The sequence below is a fragment of the Colius striatus genome, chromosome 6 (genome assembly GCF_028858725.1).
Source record: "Colius striatus isolate bColStr4 chromosome 6, bColStr4.1.hap1, whole genome shotgun sequence".
NCBI classification, from domain to species: domain Eukaryota; kingdom Metazoa; phylum Chordata; class Aves; order Coliiformes; family Coliidae; genus Colius; species Colius striatus.
In genome coordinates, this window is record NC_084764.1 from 5,194,444 (window position 1) to 5,202,140 (window position 7,697).

At 46.3% G+C, this 7,697-nt stretch overlaps 1 protein-coding gene across 1 annotated transcript in view; it reads right to left on the minus strand.

Moving 5' to 3' along the window:
* The window catches only part of LOC133625643 (transmembrane protein 263-like), a 243,476-nt gene extending 235,973 nt beyond the window's left edge, over positions 1 to 7,503 (minus strand). The window contains exons 1-2 of the mRNA XM_061998434.1: positions 7,425 to 7,503; positions 2,980 to 3,049 (exon numbers count right to left, since the gene is read on the minus strand). The gene's annotated coding sequence lies outside the window, so the exon portion shown is untranslated. The remainder of the gene's footprint in view (positions 1 to 2,979; positions 3,050 to 7,424) is intronic.
* Between the last annotated feature and the right edge of the window lie 194 nt (positions 7,504 to 7,697).

Genomic DNA, 7,697 nt, shown 5'->3' on the forward strand with positions numbered 1-7,697 from the left:
CAAGATGCCACCAACGTCAGCAAAAGAATATAGCTCCCTGGTACCTTTAACAAGCTTGAAGCTCTTAGTCTTAAAACTACAGTGGCAAATTGCATGGTGAATTATGGAGGAAAATGTTCTTGCCCATGGGATGCTTCTGTCTGAGACTGTAAGCCTTTTAATACAGTATTCCCACTGTTGGTGTTGTGTGGCCAAGTACAAGAGCAGAACTGGAATGACACAAACAGATTTTCCAAGAACTTCTAGTGTTAGAAACTGTGCCCATGAAAAATTCAGAATATGGCTATGTATCAAATTTAACCTGACAAATGTTATTACCCAGCCCTAGCGTGCATTCCAGTATGCATAGAGAAAAACCTTCAGACACAAGTTTGCTGATGCTTTGAAGCCAGGCTCACTTACACGGTTCATAGAGGCACCTTAGCTTAGCCTGGAAATCAGCACTTCACACTGAAGGTGCAAACTAGGATCTTTGTACAGCATCTTAACTCAAAGAATGGCACTACTCACTCCTCTATGAAATGAATCAGGTCAGAGAACAGATTTAACTAAAGAAACAGCTACGAGTGGCAGAAGCAAGCAGAGAGGAAGAGGGGATGAAGTGAAGCACCTATTGTTGCCACTTTTCAGTGGCCTGAGTCAAGCACTAAAATTGTCCATGGGGTATTACCAATATCTTTTTTAATGAGGTCTGAAAACCTAATGCAAAGTCTGTTGAATGTAAATGGAGCCAGTAAGAATATCAGGTGTGAAGTCCCTTGTCTGGAGAGAGAAATCTTCCAGCTCTGAGGAGCTGTTTGAAGAGGAGAAAGACATCACCACTGTAGACAGCTAACACTTCATGTATTCAGAACTAAATGCCAATGCCAGACTGGAAGATGCTAAAATGTAATAAATAATACCAGTTCTTGCTGCAATTGTGCCTTTGTAAAGAAAAGCACACAGAAAATGCCAGTTTGCCTTCCTGGTGCGAGGAAGACAGCCAAGAAAATTTTGATTTATGCTGACTTTTGGTTTTGTGGCCTTTTTTTTAAGGATCTGTAATGTTTTCCTTTTTAAGCACTGCTTAATTTTCACCCTCAGAAGAATGATAACTGATAAAGTTGTGGGCATCAGAGTCTAGAGCTTGCTCAAATCGTGGTGGGAAAGTGCACACACAGCAGGCAACAAATATTTGTAGTTCTTAGAAGCTCCTGCCCTCTGGCTATAAAAAGTATTCCTTTAATTTGTCTCACTACTTAGACTGGCACCCTTTTGGGGGATGTAACAATTTCAGCAGCATGAGGGAAAATTAAACTGTTTCTATTTTTAACCTTCACTTCAGAATGTACAAAAGCCAATTCTTCTCCCTCACTCTGAGGATCTTCTTGGTGGTGCAAAAGGAATAACCTCAAGGCAACTGTTATTGTATATGAACTTAAATGGGTCCCCTATTTTAAATATACAGTGCTGAAGAGCTTTGTAACTTGAGTATTACTTTAGATTCCCTTCCTGTGGCCTGATGTGGGGCTCTCTATAGGTGTAGTATTTTAGATGCCCACTTGTTTTTGCTAAAGGAGCATGAACAACATGTTGAGACTGCAATGTACTGCATTTAGGCATATTGGTCTTGCCACTTGTCCCTAGAAATACGGTTTTGAGCAGGGTCTGAGATGTGGCAATGTGACTTGAACAGAGTGCAAACCCTTCATGAGTAATGATGTAGAAATGCATTCCTGGATATACAGACAGGCTGAAATATAATGTGATGAGTGATTTTCCTCTTTCATAGGAAAGGATTCTCAGTCTGCTGAGATTCTGCTTTTCACGAGTTCTGGTAAGGGACCTTGTTAACCGCTTTCCTTTGGGGGCATGCACATTAGCTGGAGCTTCCACACATGCTCCAAACCACCTCCTGACCCTCTGCAGACATCAAAACCTTCAGCTTTCCTCTAATTAATACTAAAAATCTCTGGTTTCCTTCCACCAGTCTCCCTTTAGTTACACATTACTCATTGTTCTGGTTTAACCTCAGCCAGCAAAGCACCACACAGCCACTCACACCCCTCCCCAAACACACAATTAGTAAAAGAAAACAGAAAACTCAAGGGCTGAGAAAAGAACAGTTTAATAACTGAAAAATAAGTAATTAAATAATGATGATGATATGTAATCATCATAATAGCAGTAGTAATGGAAAGGAATATAACAAAAAGAGAGTGAGAAATGAAACCCTAGGGAAAAAAGACAAAACCCAGGTGATGCCTAATGCTGTTGCTCACCACTCACTGACCAATGCCTGAGCAGCCATCCCTCCTCCCTGCCAACTGCTCCCAGTTTATACACTGGACATGATGTCTTGTGGTACGGATTAGTCCTCTGGCTAGTTTGGGGCAGCTGTCCTGGCCATGCTCCCTTCCAGCTTCTTGTGTCATCTTTCCCCTCACCAGCCCACTTGTTAGTGGGCAGGGTGAGAAGCAGAAAAGGCCTTGGTGCTGTGCAAGGACTGGTCAGCACTAATCAAATCATCCCTGGGTTATCAACATTGTTCTCAGTGTAAATGCAAAACACAGCACTGTACCAGCTACTAGGAAGAAAATTAACCAGGACACTCATCTATAACTCTGTGACCCATCAAAGAGGGAAATGCAAGGGAAACATGCTGATGAATGGCATCCTTCTTACAATGGCTGCTGCTCATTTAGAACTTCCCACTAACATTCATATAAATTAAGAGTGTCCAGCCAGTAGACAAATTCAAACAACACCATAGGAGGATCTGCAGGGGTTCTAATGGAAGCTCAGTGTTCACTTAACATACCTTTGAAATCCAACATGTAAGGGTTTCAACTTTAAAAGCAGTGATGAATATGTATATATACCCATATATGTATATACCTCATGACACAAACAATTACCTTAACTGTGTACAAAACCAGACCCATGCCAAGACAGACCCACTTCCACTAGAGTGTTTGTGCCCATGTATTCCAATGTTACCTGCTTTGGGGCTGTCCAGGTTCCTGCCTGGGAGGCAAACCAAGGCCTTTGAGTGAGATGCTTTTGTAATCTGTAAGAAATAGAACAGAGATGTGTCAACTACTGCTGTGAGAGAAACACAGACCAGAATAAAGCACTATAAAAACTCACACAAAATGTACTACTCATAGGTCTTTTTTTGTGTGTTTAATTTAAAACACATTTCCCTTACATAAGTAAATAACTGTGGCTGAGATGACGCTCCTTTGCATGACTAGAACCCCAGTCACAGACTCATAAAATAGCTTGGGTTGGAAGGGACCTTTAAGGTCACTGGGTCCATCCCCCCTGCAATAAGCAGGGACATCATCAGTTAGAACATGTTGCTCAGAGCCCTGTCCAACCTGACCTTGAATGTTTCCAGGGATAGGGCATCAATCACCTCCCTGGGCAACCTCTGCCAGTGTTTCACCACCCTCATTGTAAAATGGTTTTCCCTTGTATCTAGTCTGAATCTTCCTCCTTTTAGTTTAAAACCATTCCTATTGCAACAGGCCCTGCTAAATGTCTATAGGAACAGTGTTTCATCCTTCTGATCATTTTTGTGGCCCTGCTCTGGACCTACTCCAACAGGTCCGTGTCATCCCTGAGCTGAGGGCTCTAGAGCTGGATGCAGTACTGCAGGTGGGGCCTGACCAGAGCAGAGTGGAGGGGCAGAATCTCTCAACCTGCTGGTCAAGCTGCTCTTGCTGCAGCTCAGGATACAGTTGGCCTTCTGGGCTGTGAAAGCACCTTGACCACTCATTTCCAGCTTTTCATTCACCAGTACCCCAAAGTTCTCCTCCTTGACTGCTCTCAATCTCTTCATCCCCCATCCTGTATTGATACCAGGGGCTGCCCTGACTCAGGTGCAAGACCTCGCACTTAGCTTTGTTGAACCTTATGAGGTTTATGTAGGCCCACTTCTTGAGCTTGTCCAGGTCCCTCTGGATGCCATCCTCTCCCTCAGACACATCAACTACACCACACAGCTTAGTGTAATCTGCAAACCTGCTGAGGGTGCCCACTGTCTATGTTATTGGTGAAGATATTAAACAGTACTGGTCCCAGTATGGACCCCTGAGGGACACCACTTATCACCAGTCTCCATCTGGACATCAAGTTGTTGGCCACAGCCCTCTGGATACGACCATCCAAGCAATTCCTCACCCAGTGAACAGCCCATCCATCAAATCCATCTCTCTCCAGTTTAGAGAGAAAGGATGCTGTGGGGGACAAGGGCCTTATAGAAGTCCAGATGGCTTTTCCCTTGTCCACTGATGTAGTCATTCCATCATAGAAGGTCACTAGGTTGGTCAGGAAAGCCTTGTACTTGTGAAGCCGTGCTGGCTGTGTCTAATCACCTCCCTGCCCTCCATGTGCATTAGCATAGCTTCTAGGAGGATCTGTTCCGTCATCTTCCCAACCACAGTCTGCCAGGTCAGTAGTTCCCAGCATCCCTCTTTCTACCCTTTTTAAAAATGGGCACAACATCTCTGGTTTTCCAGGCCCCAGGGATTTCATCTGACTGCCATGACTTTTCAAATACCACAGAGAGTGGCTTGGCAACTACATCAATCAATTTCCTCAGGGCTCTGGGATGCATCTAGTCAGGTCTCAGAGCCTTCTGTATGTTCCAGATCCTCAGGTGGTCACAAACTCCATCTTCTTTCACTGTGGGAGAGATTTTTCTCCCAAATCTCCATCTTATGTTCATCCACTTGAGAGGTGTGGGAAGAGAGGCTGACAGTGAAGACTGAGGCAAAAAAATGTTGAGTACCTCAGCCTTCTCCTCATCTGTAGTCACCACTTTGCCAGCCACGTTCACTGGGACAGGGGTGTACACTTTCTTTGACCTTCCTTTTCTGCCTGACATATCTCTAGAAGCCTTTTTTATTATTCTTTGTGTCTCTTACTAAGTTCAGCTCCAAACAGTCTTTGGCTTTCCTGATCCCATCCCTACACAACCAGGCAGTGCACCCACACTCTTCCCAAGATATCTGCCCCTGCTTCCACTGCCTGTGATTTTCCTTCTTGCCCTTTAGCTTGAGCAGCAGGTCTTGACTCAGCCATGCTGGTCTCTTGCCTTGCTTTCTCAGTTTCTTACACCTGGGGATCAAGAGCTCTTGAGCTCTATGAAAAGCATCCTTAAGGAACTGCCAGCTCTGTCCTGCTTGCTGAGGGCAGTTTCCCAGGGAGTCCTAATGACTAACTCCTTGAACAACTTTTTATCACACTGAACTGCAAGGAGAGAAACATTACAGTCTGAGAGACTTAGTAGGCAGACAGACACATTTTGAATCAACCTGAACTTTTTTCAGACCAAAAGTTTTACTTCTAGATGTGTTCCACTATAGTAATCAAGCCTCGAGGTTATCGAGGCCAAGTGTAATACACCCAGGCACAGTTCCACAGCAAGTTAGGGAAGAATATAGCATTTCCAGCTGTGCAGGAGAGAGATGTACAGCTTAATGTGCAACAACTGAGTTTGGCAAGGAGAAGACATGGGAACCAAAGAGAATTTAATCTCTTCTGCACAGCAAACAGAAATTGAAAAGCTTATGGGCTAAGTCATCACATAAGATTTTAATAACCGGAGTTCCCTTTATCATGGGAAACATCTGCAGGTAAGAGAAGAAATAAAGAGAAGATGGTGCTGCTCAGCTGCCAAACGGCCTTCTGGAGCAGGAGCTGGAAGAACTGCGGGGACCGGGCCCCATCTGGTGGACAGCAGCAGGAGAACGTGACCGTGCCTCGCCCCTCATCTCCAGACACAGGGGAGAGAGGGCTCTCCTCCCTCTCGGCTCACTGCCCTCAGTCCCATCCAGCAAATCCAGCCGAGGCGCTTCTAAACAGGTGAGTTAATCCCTTTACCTGCCTTGCTCCCTCCTGTATAACTTCAGTGGCTGGGTAGGAAGGTTCTTAAGGTTTTGCTCATACATTGTATTCAAGAGCAGCCCTCAAACAATACCCATCCATCAGCACTCCAACATTCAGACTGAAATTTCCCCTTCCTCTTTTTCCACTGGCCAACTCAATAGCAAAGACAATATCAAATTAAGTCTTTTGTTTGACTAAACCCTTTTGCCTCCATTCCTTGCTTTATACTTCCAGTACCTATAATTTCCAGGTGACCTCTAACACAGTTGCTGGCCAGGTGCAAAGTTTAGCTTCCAAGTTTTATACAGCTGTCTTTCTAATGTTCTTTATCATTAAAAAGCTACAAAAGCTGCCATTTTTTTTTCCTCTTAAATCTAGCTTTGTTCAGATCTCAATGAGCCTTGCTTCCTTGAATTAGATCAGTCAGTTTCCTAATTTAATTGTGTAGGTCTTCACAGAGTTGACTTTATTACTGAGCTGCAAAGAATGCTTAAATGTAATTGCAAACCCACACAATTAACAAGATGACTCATGGGAAGCAAAGGTACCTAGAACTACACTCAGTAATTTCTGGTTTTTTTACACAAACACTGTAGGACATCCACATCTGAAGCCATACAAACAAACATTGGCACGAGTATTGGCTGGGGAGAACTGGAGTGTGGTAGTTCAGCTGATTTCAAGCTCTTCTGAACCAGGCTCTCACGACAGGTTTAAGACAAAAAGAGTAACTTCAGGGCAACACTGACAACATTGAAGAATGCACTTTTTCTTTTTCCCTCTTAACAACCAACTTGAGGCATCTATCCAAAGCCTTATCTCTTGGGAGAAGAGACCAACCCCCACCTCACCACAACCTCCTATCAGGCAGTTGCAGAGGATGATGATGTCTCCCCTCAGCCTCCTCCACACTAAACACCCCCAGCTCCCTCAGCTGCTCCCCATCACACTTGTGCTCCAGCCCCTTCCCCAGCTCTGGTGCCCGTCTCTGGACATGCTCCAGCCCCTCAGTGTCCTTCTTGTAGTGAGGGGCCCAGAACTGAACCCAGCACTCGAGGTGCAGCCTCAGCAGCGTCCAGTACAGGGGCACAATCCCTGCCCTGGCCCTGCTGCCACTCTGTGTCTGACACAAGCCAGGATGCCCTTGGCCTGCTTGGCCACCTGGGCACACTGCTGCCTCAGGTTCAGCCCCTGTCCATCAACACCTCCAGGTTCTTTTCTGCCAGGCAGTTTCCCAGCCCCTCTGCCCCAGCCTGTAGCATTGCCTGGGGTTGTTGTGGCCCAAGTGCAGTACCCGGCCCTTGGCCTTGTTGAACCTCAGACAACTGGCCTTGGCCCATCGATTCAGCCTGTCCAGGTCTCTCTGAAGAACCTTCCTGCCCTCATGTAGATGTCTGCTCTCACCTAGCTTGGTGCCGTCAGCAAACTCACTGAGGGTGCACTCGACCCCCTCATCCGGGTCACTGACACAGAACAGGCTCCAGCACTGAGCCCTGAGGAACACCACTGGTGACCGGCCAACAACTGAATTTAACTCCACTCCTCACCACTCTCTGGGCTCGGCCATCAGCCAGTTCTCCACTCATCGCAGAGTGGGTCCACCCACGCCGTGGGCAGCCACTTTCTTCAGGAGGATGCTGTGGGAGGCCTCCGCCATTGCCCAGCTGCGCCCGCCCGCGCTGCCTGCCGGGAAATGGAGTCTTCCCTCCGTGGCGGAAGTGTCTCTGGCCCGAGCAGCCCCGTGACTCCCGCACGGAACTCTGGGCGATGTAGTGTCTCTGAGGAGAGCCGCCGGGGACTGGAGGCGGAGAGGGCGGGTC